Source organism: Silene latifolia, chromosome 3 (genome assembly GCF_048544455.1).
Source record: "Silene latifolia isolate original U9 population chromosome 3, ASM4854445v1, whole genome shotgun sequence".
Classification (NCBI taxonomy): Eukaryota; Viridiplantae; Streptophyta; class Magnoliopsida; order Caryophyllales; family Caryophyllaceae; genus Silene; species Silene latifolia.
This window is the reverse complement of record NC_133528.1, coordinates 127,508,580-127,525,762: the sequence shown is the minus strand read 5'-3', so window position 1 is coordinate 127,525,762 and position 17,183 is coordinate 127,508,580. Positions and strand designations below refer to the sequence as shown.

Below are 17,183 nucleotides of genomic sequence, written 5' to 3'. Positions count from 1 at the left end.
TACCCGGTGGAAGAGTGGACAATTCCCAGGTGGCATTATTCTCGAGAACTGCAATTTCATCTGCCATAGCCTTGCACCAACAGGGATCAGCGAGAGCTGCTCGAAAAGTTGGGGGTTCGACACCCGTGGTGATAACTGCAAGAAAAGCTCGATGTTTCGAAGAAAATTTGTTACATGAAACAAAGTTTGGTAGAGCATAGGGAGTACCTGAGGAACGAGGTGAGTCGGAATCGGAAGAAGTGCATGCGATGCCAACAACATATCCACGAAGATGGGTTGATGGGTTCTTAGTTCTCTTGCCACGGCCCATTTCAACAGGAGAAGAGGTATTGACATTATCATCGTGGGTGGCAGCCGAGCCCGAACCCGAGGGAGTACCTGGAGCATCAATGGTAGTACCCGTATCCGAGGGAGTACTTGAGACAGTACTTGACTCGGCCCCTGAACCCGTGTCATTGTGCGAAGGCTCCGTGGAGTCCGTGGGGTCACACGTATCAAGCGATATCAAGGGGCCATCGTCACAAGTAGGAACCGAATTAGGACTAGGAAATGTAGGGGTATCTGTAATATAAGGGAAGCTATTCTCATAAAAGTATACATCCCGGCTTATAAAGATTTCCCGAGTGACAAGATCAAACACTTTCCAACCCTTCTTATTGTGCGGGTACCCGATAAACAAGCAATTTCGACTTCGTTTAGCGAATTTATCGCCCTTGGTATGCAAATTCTGAGCAAAGCAGAGACATCCGAAGGTGCGAATATGAGTATAAATAGGTGTCGTGCCAAATAAATGTTCATAGGGTGTTTTATTATGCAAAAGATGAGACGGGGTGCGATTAATTAAATAAGCCGCCGTTAAGATGCATTCACCCCAAAAAGAGACCGGTAAATTAGCTTGAAACATTAAGGCTCGGGCAACATTAAGAATATGTCTATGCTTGCACTCAACACGACCATTTTGTTGTGGGGTCCCTACACAAGACGTGCGAAACAACACGCCATTTTTGGTGAAAAAATCGGCCATATGAAAGAACTCCGTCCCATTATCCGATTGAACATTTTAACAACAGTATTAAATTGAGTTTTAACAAAGGCAAAGAAACTCAAAAACATGTCTGTAACTTCACGCTTATCGAGGAGCAAATAAACCCAAACAGTACGGGAAAAATCATCAACTATCGTGAGAAAATACTTAGCCCCACAAGTAGACGGAGACCGATAGAGACCCCATAAATCACAATGAATTAACTCAAAAATACCTTAGGCCTTATTCTCATTCAAATCGAAAGAACCACGGCTATGTTTAGCTTCATGACAAGTATCACAAATAAAATCCGAATGGGAACGTGAATTGCTAACACAAGGTAAAAGTTTAACTATTTTATTAGATGGATGGCCAAGGCGTCGATGCCACAACTCAAAGGAATCAGCGCTCACCCGATGGATAGTTGGCTTGACCACCGCACGCAATAAATAGAGACCGTCCCGTTGCTCACCGACTCCAATCCTTTTCCTCAAAGACCGGTCCTGAATATGACAAGAGGAATTAGTGAAGCTAATAACACAGTCAGTGACAGCAATTAGTTGAGAAACGGAAAGAAGATTGCAGGTAAGACTACGGACGTATAAAACATTGCGTAAAACCAAAAACTCATTCAAGTGAACCGTTCCGGCTATAGAGGCCGAGACACTCTGCCCATTAGGGAGTGTAACCGGGTAAGGAGGGATCGGGTGAGGATCAGCCAGCCATGTCGCAGCACCGGTGACATGGTGAGAGGCTCCCGTATCAATTATCCAGGTAGGAGACATACCACTAAGACGATCAGATGACGGAATCGAAGTTGAGCCGCCTAAAAAATTTGCACGAGCAGGAGTACGTGCCTAAGCAGCGCGTTTTGCTTTTAATTCTTCGAGAGTCTTGGGTCTATCACCTCACCAATCCGGAAACCTTTGAGTGCGAATAAAGCAGGAGATAGCCTCATGTTCGTTAGCTTGACAATGGGAACAAAACAATTTTCGCCTTTCTTGTCGCTCAGCATCACGCAAAGCGCGCCAATCCGGAATTGAACCAGCCGTGACAGAGGTCGAAAGGTCTGGACGGACTGCAAAAGCCATGATGCCCGTGGGATCTTCGACAGCAGTAGGTGAGGAAACGAGTCGTTCCTCTTGCAAGACGGAGTGATAAACACGGTTCAAAGATGGTAACGGGTCAAGGGTGAGCTGTTGTGACCGTATTGTTTTATAAAGAGTTGCATCTAAACCCATGAGAAATTTATGGACTCGCTCCGAATCTTGTCGAGCCATAGCAGTTTTAGAGATGTTACATTTACAACCACCGCATTTACAAGCGAAGAATTCGTAATTGGCAATAACATCCCATAAAACCTTTAATTCGCCAAAGTAAGTGGTTACGGTCATACCTTTGGTTTGGCGGCAGTCGTGAAGTTCGGCCTTGAGTGCGTGAATCTGAGACCCGACGACGACACAAAAATGCTCCTCAAGATCGATGTTGGAGCTTGTGTCCTCCACAAATTGGTGTGATAACATTAATAAATCTCTTATAGGTTCACAAGGGTATACTTCGTATTTTATCAGTTGATTAACGATTACCTAATAACGGTTGGCTTGCTAGAAAGTTTGACGTTATTATCATACTGATAGCGGTGATCAACTGGTCCCTAAAAGTCACACCTAAAGGATGTGTTTGAGAGATGTGATTATGGAAATGTAATCACATTGATGCCTAATATGACTAAACAGTTAGTCAACGTGTTGATGAGACGATTATTTAATGCCGATTAAATAATCTTAGCTGAGACGAATTAACTGTCAATTCGTAAATTGAATATAATATGTTATATTTAATTAATGTATATAATGTTAGCTTGGACGAATTAATATGTTAATTTGTAATTAAATGTAATCGGTTATATTTAATTAGCTAATTATAAATATGCGATATTTATAGTTAAAGTATATTTTACACGAGATTGTTATAATATATGTTGTCAGGCCGGACTTAATAAATCGACTACAATCAGTTATGTATGGACTTATTAAAACGGGACAACATGTATGACAATTAATAAAATGTACACATTATATATAATTTTAGAATAACAAAAAATGAGAGGATTTTATCCTAATTTGTGGTTGTTGCTAAAACCGGAAAAAAAAGAGAAATAATCCTCTTAATTTCAGAAAGATGGGCCGGAAATTAAAAAGAAAAAAACACTACCCTAATCACTCTACATACACGGTTTAAAGGGTGATTAAGGGTAGAATTTTTCTAACCTAATTTTCTAACCCAGCCTCCTTTCATCAAAGAAAAACACAAAACCTAAAATTAATCAGTTAATTGGGGATCGATTCTAGCAAGAAGCAAAGGGCATATCTCATATCATCTTGGGTACAACTCATAGGTGAATATCATTGCGATATTGTTCTTAGGCCGATTTTGCTAGGACCGAAGGTTGATTTCTTAATTCTCTACCTTTTGTTTATGTAATTTATTTTATGACTAGCATTCATCATTAGAAATCGTTATAATCCTTATATTTAAAGGGATGCATACAGATAAATCCCACAAGTGGTACCAGAGCCAAGACCACGATTTTATTTTGATGATTTTCATAAATGAATTTAGCAAAAGTGCAAAGGAATTTCGAAAAAAAAGGGTTTCGGCTGAAAAAAATTTTGCCGAGAGGAATTTTTTTTGCCGTCTGTTTTTTTTTCTTTGTTTGATGATTTATTTCCATTTTGATTTTTCATGTTGTTTTTTTAATCAGTTAAAATAATCATATGATAAATTGATTGATGTTTGATTTAATGAAGATTAAGTTAAAATGTAAATGGAATCGTCTTGTTGTTGATGATAAATTATTTTTTGCTATATTGTTTTTGGCATAAATGGTTCTAAATTATTGTTTAGAATCAAGTTTCATAAATTTACATGTTTAAATTATAAGATGAATATGCCAATCTTGTTAATAGCAACAATAAACGATTTTATTCATCAATATCATGTTTTTGCAATTTAGGGCATAATGCCGATTTGAAAAGAAACCGAGAAAAGAAAGAAAAATTTTTTTTCCCTGCTTTTGTTATTGTTCACGTTGGGCAGATTAAAAAAAAAAATCTGTTTTTTTTTTCATTTGGTTTTAGCTGTAAAATCGAGAAAAGGTTTTTTTTTTATTAGGCTGTTTTGGTGTTTACCGAGATAAATTTAAAAAAAAAAAAATTTGTTGTTTTTGGCCAATAATTATAATTATACATTAATTTTATAATGTATGATTGTATGTTTTTGAAACAGTTCAAAATTTTAAGATACCTAATTATTTTAAAGAAGTTTAAAATAATGTTGGATTAAATTCATATTACAAGTTTAATGTGAATTAAGATTGAAATTAATGTGATTAATTGAGGAATTGTCACTTAATTTGATCATTTAAATAGGTGGTTTGGAAAATTAATCTACATAATTAAGGAATTATGTCTTGCATGTTTAATTTTATTTAGTTGATGCTTTTCTTTTGTTGAATGAATTTATTTACGTATTTTTGCAATCGGTTGTAATTTGTAATACCTAGTGTGGTCTTAGTTAATTATGTTTTCGTAATGAAGGAAACATAATTTTTATGTAATTATGAGATCTCGAATCTCCTTTTATTTTCTTTAAGTATTATGGTTTTTAAATTAGAATGTAAATAGGTTTACTATGTAATTTAAATTGTAATTTTTAAGAAGACTAAAGATGGAGATTGGAGCTCACTCCCGCTACATGGATCAAGATGGAACATCAAGACAAGCTTTTCGGGTCCGTGGATGGATTACAAAGTTGTATTTATGTTCATTTTGATAGGATAGGCCACACTAGGACTTTATTTTGTTTTACGTTTTACCGTTCTTATTGCTTTTCATTCACATGCTGGTTAGTGCATCATTTTCCGCCTAAAACCAAACCACCTACTAAAATGCATGAAAATAGACACAATAGGTTGTATGTTAGTTTTCATAGACATACAGATGTCACATGTTTTTAAGCCATCACCTTAGTTTATTCATTCACGCATGCTAGATATCAGTTCACTTAAAATGAATTAAAACAAAGTTGATGGGATCTTTCTCTAAAACGGAAATTGAGATTAGTCTTTATAAGGGCAAACAACTATGAATCCCTTCTTCGTCGGTAGGCATAATATGACGCCTTCTACGTTGGGTAAGTAGTTTGTGTTGACTTAGTTTATCTCAACATTATAGTCCGAAGAGTTTCTCGTGATTATGATGGACTAAAGATAGAATTTACAGAAATTTATCGACCAAGAATTCTAACAGTAGAATTAGCCAAAAGGTTAGCTTATCAATTTATAGATAATTGAGTCTTGGGATCATTTATATAATTCTTGAGGAAGGTCAATTATATAAATGCATGAGTCTTCGCGTTATAACAGTATTGCATTAGACTTAAATTAAAATCGATGCACATGCTTATTATTTATTCTTCTTTTCGCAGTGTAGAACACATTTATATTACTGTTACAACAAATAGCTGGAAATAACGAAATCCCAATGCCAAGTACCACACTTGGACGCGAGTCCTGGCTGAAAGTTTTTATGGACAACATGAATCAGTACACGCGACTGAAGAATGATGGGTCCAACTTTGCGGACCGGGAGGCAAAGACTACGGAATGCTGCCATTGCTGACGGTAAGCTCAAGTACTTAACTGAGCCAATACCGGTCAACCCAGGCCCCAATGTGGGAGTTAACTAGTCACTTGCTTATAGTGATTTCGTCATGGAAGCGGGTGCGATAAAGAACGTACTCATCTTTGCAATGGAAACCAATTTGCAGAGACGCTTCATTGCCCAAGGTGCGAACAAGATTTTCACCACGCTCACTAACGAGTTCTCAAAAGCACCGATAATCATTACTTATGAGCATACCTGTCGCTTCTTTGATGCGAAACTCCAAAAGGGCCAACCGGTTAGCCCACACATTCTTAACATGATTGAGAATGTCGAGAAATTGGAGGCACTTGATTGTAAAATCAGTGAGAGCATTGTCATTGACCGTATGCTTCATTCTCTTCACGATGGTTTTGCCCTTTTCAGGGCGAACTACTACATGAATGAATTAAAGAAAACTCCTCATGAGCTACACTCACTTCTCGTACAGACCGAGAAGGATATGAAATTGAGTGGGAGCATGAAGCAGGATGTTCTCACGATTTCCAACAAGTGTAAAGGTAAGGGCAAAGCTCCAGGCGACCTAATTGTAGATAAGCCAAAGTTTAAAAAGCCAGGAAATGGTAAGAGTGGGCCTGGTGAGACTAGTGGCTCACAGGGCAAGGCAAAGAGCAAGGGCGGTGACATTGAGTGCCACCATTGTCACAAGACTGGACATTGGAGGAGGAATTGTCCCGTGTACCGTGAGGACATTAAAGCAGGCCGCGTCGTTCCTGTTGGTATGTCATCTTATATTCATATGATTGAGATTAACCATGCAAGTTTCGGAACTTGGGTACTTGATACTGGTTGTGGTTCTTATCTGTGTAATCATTTGCAGGGCCTAAGAAAAATCACACCTCTCGGAAAGGGTGATGTGGACCTGCGAGTCGGGAATGAAGCTAGAGTTGCTGCTGTCTCAAAGGGAACATATGTAATCCAACTCCCTAGTGGCTTTGAGTTATTTTTAAATAACTGTTACTATGTACCCTGTTTGTCTAAGAACATTATTTCAGTTTCCGTACTTGATAAAGACGGATTTTCATTTTTAATAAAGGACAATTGCTGTATTTTCTCTTTCAATGAAATGATATACGGCAAAGCGGTTTCCATGAATGGAATTTATATCTTAAATCAAACCACGGAAATATTACACGTGAATAATAAGAAATTAAAGGTTGGTGACAAAGATCAAACCTATCTATGGAATTGCCGAATGGGACACATAAATGAGAAACGTGTAAAGAAACTCGTCGATTATGGGACTATTCCCGCATTCGAATTTTCTACATATGGCACGTGTGAATCAGGTCTCATTGGAAAAATGACTCGAATTTCCTTCAAAGGTGTTGGAATGCGCGCTAGTGACCTATTAGGACTCATACATACTGATGTTTGTGGACCTATGTCAATTACCGATAGAGATGGCTATAGATATTTTATCACTTTCACGGACGATTTGAGTAGATACGGATATGTCTACTTAATGAAGCATAAAAGTGAGTCCTTTGAGAAATTCAAGGAATACCAGAACAGGGTTGAGAACCAACTGGGTAGAAAGGTTAAAGCACTCCGTTTAGATAGGGGTGGCGAATATCTTTCAAATGAGTTTGATCAACACCTTAAAGACTGTGGAATTGTTTTGCAGTTAACTCCACCTGGAACTCCTCAATTAAATGGTGTGTCCGAACGGAGAAATCGAACCTTACTTGATATGGTTCGATCCATGATGAGTCACACGGTATTGCCTGATTCATTATGGGGTTTTGCACTTTTGTCAGCTGCTCTTATACTTAACCGAAGTCCGACTAAAGCTGTCGACAAGACTCCATATGAAATGTGGAAGGGAACAGTCCGTAACTTGTCCTTTATTCGGGTTTGGGGCTACGAGGCTTATGTCAAGTGGAGACACGAGGATAAGCTCGGCCCGCGATCGGTCAAGACATACTTTATAGGTTATCCAAAAGGAACGTTTGGTCATTACTTCTATTCGCCTACCGAACATCGAGTTTTTGTTGTGGCTAGTGCGACGTTCTTAGAGAAATAATTTCTCGAGAACAAGACAAGTAATAGAACCTTCGAGCTGTCGGAGATTCCAGAGCCAACAACCGAAGAACAGATAGAGGAAGTTGTTCCTCCAACTGATGATACGGTTAATATTCCTGAGGAACCTAGGAGGTCGGGTAGAGTCTCTAATCCTCCGGACAGATACATTGGTATGGTCGAGGAGAATGACGTTTTGCTCCTAGAGAGTAATGAACCCGCTACCTATAAAGGTGATATGGCATGTTCCGACTCAAAGCTATGGCTCGAAGCCATGCAATCCGAGATGGACTCCATGTATGAGAATGACGTATGGGATCTTTTTGATTTACCTAATAAGGTAAAACCTCTACAGTGCAAATGGCTTTACAAAATAAAGCGTTCTGTAGACTCGCAACCAGATACCTATAAGGCACGACTAGTGGCAAAAGGTTTCACTCAAGTGCACGGATTGCATTACGATGAGATTTTTGCACCTGTAGTCATGCTACTTTCCATTCGGATAATCTTAGCGATTGCCGCATTTCATGACTATGAAATTTGGCAAATGGATGTGAAAACCGCCTTCTTAAACGGTTATTTGGAGGAAGAGTTGTACATGGTGCAACCCGAAGGTTTCATAGATCCTGAACATCCTAAGAAAGTACGCAAGCTTAAGCGTTCCATTTATGGACTTAAGCAAGCTTCTCGGAGTTGGAATCATCGTTTCGACCATGTGATAAAAGAGTATGGTTTCACTCGATCGGTCGAGGAACGATGCTTATATATCAAGTCGAGTGGGAGCAAAATTATTTTCTTGATATTGTATATTGATGACATACTCTTGATTGGGAATGACATTCCTCTCCTATCTTCTGTTAAAGAATGGTTGAAGAAATATTTCCAGATGAAAGATCTGGGTGAGGCACAACGCATTTTGGGAATCCGTATCTACCGAGATAGATCACGACGGACGTTATCACTTAGTCAGGAGTCTTATTTGGATAAGATTCTTGAGAAGTTCAGCATGACCAACTCCAAGAAGGGGAACCTTCCAATGACGTCTGGGATGCATTTGAGCAAGTCTCAGTCACCCACGACGCCTGAAGGGATTGAGCGCATGAGTCGTGTTCCTTATGCATTTGCAATAGGATCAATCATGTATGCCATGATATGCACACGTCCAGACGTGGCATATGCATTGAGTATGACGAGTCGTTACCAAAAGAATCCAGGTGAAACACACTGGATAGCTGTTAAAAACATCCTCAAGTACCTACGGAGGACTAAGGATAGGGTATTGACTTATGGAGGCGATACTAAGCTATGCGCAATCGGTTACGCAGATGCTAGCTTCCAAACGTTCGAGATAATTCAAAATCTCAGTCCGGGTTCGTCTTCCCTCTTAATGGTGCTGCGGTCAGCTGGAAGAGTTCCAAACAGAGTGTTGTAGCAGATTCTACCACTGAATCCGAGTACTATGCCGCTTCGGAAGCAGCTAAGGAAGCTATATGGATGCGTCAATTCTTATAAGGACTTACGATAGTTCCTAGTTCGAATGACCCGATCACCATCTATTGTGATAATAGAGGTGCCATCTTCCAGGCTAAGGAGCCTAAGTCTAGCAACAAATCTAGACATGTGCATCGGAAAGCTCACCTGATCCGTGATTACGTGGAGCAAGAAGAGATAGTGATTGACAAGATAGCTTCGGATGATAACATCGCGGACCCTCTCACTAAACCGTTGAATTTTGATAAGCATGAAGGGCACGTTCTTTCCATGGGAATTAAATGTGTTCCTGAGTTGTAGTAGTTGATTATGGATTTGATACATTATCTTTTTCATATACTATTTATAACTTCATCGTTTTAATATAATATTTTGTTTTTCATGTGGATTGTACTGACAACTTTGAACGCCACAAAGTGAACTGAATTACATTATATTTGTTTTGGTCCTTAATCGCCTTAATGAGCTAATAACTCTGGCTATTATATTGTGCCATCGATTGATGGTGGGTTCAACGAGCCATAAGTCAAACGGTTGACTGATCGATCACATATGCGAGATTATAACGATACCTCGTAGGACAAATTTTTGGTGACAACGTAATGGAGTCCTAAATGTTTTAAAAACATTCGGTGCCAGATCGTGGATTGGACGTCCATTGTGTTCCTAGAGTCGATTCTTTTGACTATCGATTGTCTCTTGAGATTAAGGCAGTTTTTGGGTGACTTTGGTTTCTTTCTCACGGTCCCGCCGAATCGGAGGCTAAGTATATTTTTTATGGGTCATTTCATACTGTGCTTACATCTGCAGGATTCGAGTTGAGGAAAATATCCAACCCTTATCAGGTATAGTTATTTCTCAGGGCCACTCGAGGAGTTGTAACTGAAATGCATGGCCATGCTCGAATGATGATTCGTTTATCAGTTAAGTTACTCTCTAGTCGGGGAAACCACTCTTGATACAGATCACTTGTAAAATACGACCTTTGTGAATACGGATTTTGCAAATTGTTTTACATTGAGTGAGAGAAATTTTAGGATATGAGAATCGGTTATCGCACATACACTTGTGAGCACAAGTGGGAGTTTGTTGGAGCTTGTGTCCTCCACAAATTAATGTGATAACATTAATAAATCTCTTATAGGTTCACAAGGGTATACTTCGTATTTTATCAGTTGATTAATGATTACCTAATAACGGTTGGCTTGCTAGAAAGTTTGACGTTATTATCATACTGATGGCGGTGATCAACTGGTCCCTAAAAGTCACACCTAAAGGATGTGTTTGAGAGATGTGATTATGGAAATGTAATCACATTGATGCCTTATATGACTAAAAAGTTAGTCAACGTGTTGATGAGACGATTATTTAATGCCGATTAAATAATCTTAGCTGAGACGAATTAACTGTCAATTCGTAAATTGAATATAATTTGTTATATTTAGTTAATGTATATAATGTTAGCTTGGACGAATTAATATGTTAATTTGTAATTAAATGTAATCGGTTATATTTAATTAGGTAATTATAAATATGCGATATTTATAGTTAAAGTATATTTTACACGAGATTGTTATAATATATGTTGTCAGGCCGGACTTAATAAATCGACTACAATCAGTTATGTATGGACTTATTAAAACGGGACAACATGTAAGACAATTAATAAAATGTACACATTATATATAATTTTAGAATAACCAAAAATGAGAGGATTTTATCCTAATTTGTGGTTGTTGCTAAAACCGGAAAAAAAAAAGAGAAATAATCCTCTTAATTTCGAAAAGATGGGCCGAAAATTAAAAAGAAAAAAAAAACTACCCTAATCACTCTACATACACGGTTTAAAGGGTGATTAAGGGGAGAATTTTTCTAACCTAATTTTCTAACCAAGCCTCCTCTCATCAAAGAAAAACACAAAACCTAAAATTAATCAGTTAATTGGGGATCGATTCTAGCAAGAAGCAAAGGGCATATCTCATATCATCTTGGGTGCAACTGATAGGTGAATATCATTGCGATATTGTTCTTAGGCCGATTTTGCTAGGACCGAAGGTTGATTTCTTAATTCTCTACCTTTTGTTTATGTAATTTATTTTATGACTAGCATTCATCATTATAAATCGTTATAATCCTTATATTTAAAGGGATGCATACAGATAAATCCCATAATCGAGCCATAACTCACGCGCATCTTCAGTATAAGAAACAGAATTTTTAACCGAATCATCGATTGAATGCATGATCCATTGAACGATCGTACAGTGGACAACCTCCAATTATTGGGCAAGAAAATGGTCGTCTTGAGGTTTGGTGATTATACCATCATAAAACCCGAATTTGCGGCGTGATTTGAGGGAGGTACGCATAGAACGACTCCATTCTTCATAATTATCGCTGCGAAGACAAATGTGGGTGATGGATTGACCGGGGCCCTCTTGGCCGGTTCGCAAGAGAGAAAGGAGATAGGGGATCGAGTTTGGGTGCCTCGGTCTTTGCGCCAGAGGCTGATTGATCGGGATTGGTCATCGAGAAAGAGGAGGTGGAAGAGTGATTAGGGTTTTAGGAACGAGAAAGACACTGATACCATGTTAAGTTATGTTTTGTGTTTAATCATTGTGTTGTCGTTCTCATTAATCATCATTGGTTTAAATACAATATCTAGACCCGAGACTACATATGTCATAGTTCGGCCCTAATAACGTGACTTATTAAATTACTGTCAAATACATAAAACAAATTGTCGCATAAACTTCAATGATAAAATGAAGGGTTAGGGTAAATTCAAGTCATAATCTCAACAGTTTAGTTATATACATACAATAAAACTTCAATTGTTCATAGATGGTTGTGTATGTGCATTTGTGAAAAAGAATTGAGCCTCTAATCATATGTTTATTGGATTACATAGGACTGACAAAAGCTGATCCGATTTCAGAAAAGTACATAAAATACGTATAAATAGAAACCAGAAAATAAAATTTAGTGATAACCCAACTGACTCAACCGAATCCGAATGGTAACCGGCCATCGATGAGCCATGACTTGCCAATGACTCACAACTTGATAGATAATGACTCAATCTGATAGATAACCCGATAATAAATTAGTTTAATGTTATTCCAAATAAGCTGAACATTGAATTGCCTAATTTCTATATTTTTTTTAAATTTATATCAAAATAAATGCAATCAAAATAGCATTGATATGAAATGTGTATGTTTGATAACTTGACCTAATACAGTCGAATCAAATTCGACCGAATTTGTAACTCAATATTGACCTAAAATAAATCGTCTAATCCAAACTTGTTATTAACCTGACACGATAAAAATTCAAGATGAGTTGACCTGACCAATGACTAGACGGATTGGATGGGCGACTCCCACCCCATCCTCCAATAATTGTATTTGTTTTTCAAATGCGCACTAGCGGTCTATATAAATACCCTTATCGTATACCTTTGTTTCCTCACACCAAACTAAACTAAAACCTTTGCTTTCTTATTCAAATCTCTAATTAACAATAACTCTTTCACAACAATCTCAAAGCACCTCTTACAACTTAAAACAAACATCCCAAATAAAATGGAACAAAATCTACCAACTATAACAAGGAAGATATGGAACATAATGAGGGTTGCTTTCTACATGCTTAAGAAAAGCATCAACAAGAAGAAAATTCTCTTAGACCTCAATCTATTCATAAAGCGTGGGAAACTCGTCGCCGGAAAAACCCTCACCAATCTCCTTTTCCACAACCATAATGTCTCCACGTTCGATAATTGTGACGAATACGAGTTTAGTTGCACCAACACTCCCCTATACCGCCATTACTTCCCCAACAATAAGCGTAGCAACAATAAAATTAACCACCAACACAAAAAAAGCATCGAACAGGATGTGAATAACATGTGGGATATGATGATGACGCTTTCTAGTGACGCTAAGGCGTATAAAAGTCCTACGGTTAGGCAATTAAAAGTGACAGATTCGCCATTTTTGTCGCAAAATGAGGCTATGCAAGTTGATGAGGCTGCTGAGGAGTTTATTAAGAAGTTCTATTCTCAGCTCAAGCAGCAAACTTGCTAATAATTATAACACAAAATAAAGCTTCATGACAAGGATATAATGTCTGGTATTATGAACAAGTTTGGAAGCTTTATTGCTAGCTAATCTAGTTGTAAATATAATAGGGTTTTTATCATATGGTGGAAAGGTTGATGGAAAAATGTATCTTCTACTATAATGATTATGAAAACGGATAATTCACATGAGACTCCTGAAATTTACACTTTTTCCCCAATAATAGCTTTACCGTTCGTATCTCTTAATCACGAGTTCATAAATCATATATAAAGCCGCAATTTCTTTCTAAAATTGTAAATGTCGCAAAGACGTCATTTGACCAAAATAAGAACTAATAGAACGACTGAACGAGTATATTATAGTGAAGGACCAGACTAGGATGGGACTACAACGCTACATGTCACTACGTCAGGGTTGAAGAGATTGTCTTCCTTAAGATGTACTCCCTCGGTTCCGGTCATTTATTGTCCTTTTCCATTTTGAGGTGTCTCAGTCAATTATTATCCTTTCTATTTTAAGAATGAATAATTTGATCATTCTCATCCAATTTATTCCTCTTGTCATTTAGTAATTGGTCCATTTCTCTTTCCTTGATCTTTATGTCAAAACCAAAGAACAACAAATTACCGCAAGGGAGTATATCCAACTTAAAGTCTTAAAGGTTATACAAGTCTTATAGAAGAATTTGTGAAGGTTGAATCAAGTGAAACATTTTCATTGGTTAATAATTACATCTATATTTTTCCTCTTGATAAAGAAAATTAAAGGAAATATGCATGAACTAAGGTAAGTAAGGCTAAAGAAATTAGGAATAAATAATAGGTTCTCTTTGACAAATTTAGCTGAAAAATTATTTGAAAACTGAAAAGTTGGTTGAATATTTATAAGCTAGGTGAAAAGTATTATTTGATAAGTTAACTTATTATATTAAAATTGTTTGGGAAATTAGCTGAAAAGATAGTTGTAAATGACATAATAAATATTTAATACTATAAATTAAAGGGGCAAAAAAAAAAATTGAAATACATAAGGTAGGTTAATCCCACATGCTTTAGTTTTTCATTTCCACGAACTTGTTATCAAATAATTTACTAATAAGGTATTTGCCAAATGCCTATACAAAAATAAGCTAGGTAAAATTTTGGTCAAATAAGTTATTTTGATCCAATAAAATAACTTATTTTGTGTTACCAAAAACAGTCATAGTCTAAAATCAAGTTAAATACTGTCCGTAAATAAGGGAAACTACTACAATAAAGGGTTGAGTAAAACCGGGTATCCGAACATAGAATCCGAATCGGATATCCAGTTTTAGAATTCTTTAATGTTTTGATCCAGATTCGATCCGAATAAACCCGGTTATCTGATATTTCGATTTTAAAAGTTCCCAATCCGCATTCTATCTAGTCTAATGAGAAAAAACCGGATCGAATATCCAATTCAAATGGATTCTAGATATTCGGACTTTTTTAATTCAGAAAGCGAATCAGATTTCGGATAAAAAGTTTTTATCGATTTTTTGCTCAGTCCTAAACTGTTGGATTTTATGATCCAAAATAATAGTCAAAGTTGGTTTGCTATAATCATGCTAATGGTTAATAAATTCTTAATAATTAGTGTAGTTGGCTAATTAGATTTTAGGATATGTTGTAGTGGTGAGTTGAGGGAATCGTGGGTTGTTATCCCACAAGTTTAGGAGTAAATGAGTTAGTTTGTATGCCTATTTAAAGGCTAATCATTTATGCTATTAATTGAGTTCGTTTACTAGTAAAACGTCTCCTTATGTTTTAACTCCTCTCTCTCATTTTTAGTCTATCATAAACAACATGGTAGTAACAAACATGGTTAATAAATTGACGATCTAAGAAATCAATAACCAAAGGCTTTAGCCTTCAGTTATCAAGTTAAACCATATAATAGGACAGCAATAAAGTTAAAGCTTGGATCTAACGGTCCTTCGTTAGTGGGGAGCCCTAATAATTAAGGCATGCATTGAAAAAAAAAAATACTCCAATAATATCCACAGTTCACTTTCCTGCCTGGTTTGAGACTTTGAGTTTATGAATCATTGAAGTTACTTAAGACGTACGCCCTTATCCGTTTATCCATGAACAAAGCATTTTATAACATAATCCTTCTCTCATATTATTTGCCAGCTGAAGTAGAGAATGGCATAATCTTTCCATTCAAGCCACTTGGCAAATTCTATGGCAAAAGATCAGCAACCCTTTTTTATGTTTTTGACTGGGAAAATGATTAAAAAATACTGTAGGTAATTGGAAAGGTTAATTTATAAAGCCTGTCCATGAGATGTGGATAGAAATGCCTTTGTGTCTTCAATAATAGTCAATATAATGTATCCAATATCCTATGTTAGAAATATGTATTTATCTAACCAAATAATTAGAATTGAGACATTGTGACTGATCACTGCCCTAACTTAGTTAGACCTTCACAATGGAGCGTCTTGGTTTCTTGGTCACCGACTCCAGGTCAGGATTAACGTCTCATTTCCTGACTTTGGTGCACTTCAAAGAGAGAAGTAAGAACCTTCTTAGTGTAGAAAGTCTATAAGAATAACTTGATTAATATTTGATAAATACAATAGCTATTTATACAAAGCTAAGAAAAACACTAACCTATGAAAACCTAGATACAAAGAATATAAAAGATATGATACACAAGATATATACTAAGAATACAAGATATGAAGTAAATATTACAAGCAAGCAATTTCGTAATAATATCGTAAATCTTAGATTACGTATTATCTCTAACACGCTCCCGCAAGACGGACGTTCCAAAGGAAAGACCGATCTTGTGCAAAATAGGATTAAGCTAGGACGTGCGAGAGGCTTTGTGAGAGCGTCGGCGAGCTGATCATTGGCCGAGATATGCTTCACACGTAGTAACCCTTTGTTAACATGTTCACGCACAAAATGAAACGCTAGGGCGACATGTTTCATACGATAACGAAATACCGAATTTGCCGAATAATTAGTAGCACCCAAATTATCGCAATAGATCACAGGGGGTGACAAGACATGAAAATGCAGCTCGGCAAGAAGAGAACGAAGCCACAAAAGTTCAGTTGTGGCAGCGGCTATGGCACGAAACTCGGCCTCGGTAGAAGATAGAACAAGAGCTCGCTTTTTTCTAAGGTCCATGAGATCGGGTTTCGTCCTAGGTACACAATAAAACCAGTGGTAGAGACGTAATCATCTTTATCACCGGCCCAGTCGGCGTCACAAAAGGAGTGCAAAGACAGCAGAGTGTCACGATGTAGATGAATGCCAACAGTGAGAGAGCCTTTCAGATAACAAAGGAGTCGTTTTAAGGCCAATCAATGAGACTCTTGAGGATCATGCAAGAACTGGGCAAGTTTGTTAACAGCAAAGCGATGTCGGGACGGGTAAGGGAGAGATATTGAAGGCTGCCAACAACGGCACGGTAATAAGAAGGGTTTGGGATAGTGTGGCCAGTGGTGAGAGTAAGAGGCGGATAAGGACTCATGGGGGTGGTGGTGGGTTTATAGTCAAGCATATTGGTGCGAGTGAGAATGTAATAAATGTATTTGGTTTGGGTAAGACAGAGGCCGGAAGATGTGAGACCAACTTCAACTCCAAGAAAGTAAGGCGGGAATCCTAAGTCTTTGAGAGAAAAACGACGGGAAAAAGATGTAAAGAAATGATCAAGATGAGACGATGGAGGACCAGGGACGATAATATCATTGACATAGACCAACAGGTAGATAATGGATGAATTTTTGTGGTATAGAAAGAGGGACGGATCATTGAGTGATTTAGAAAAAACAAATGAAATTAAGTAATTTTT

At 37.3% G+C, this 17,183-nt stretch overlaps 1 long non-coding RNA gene across 1 annotated transcript in view; it reads right to left on the bottom strand.

Annotated features, from left to right (window-relative positions):
- LOC141647997 (uncharacterized) overlaps positions 1–13,716 on the bottom strand; it is a 76,888-nt gene extending 63,172 nt beyond the window's left edge. Inside the window, exon 1 of the long non-coding RNA XR_012545899.1 lies at positions 13,434–13,716. This is a non-coding gene — a long non-coding RNA (uncharacterized LOC141647997). The remainder of the gene's footprint in view (positions 1–13,433) is intronic.
- Positions 13,717–17,183: the final 3,467 nt, after the last annotated feature.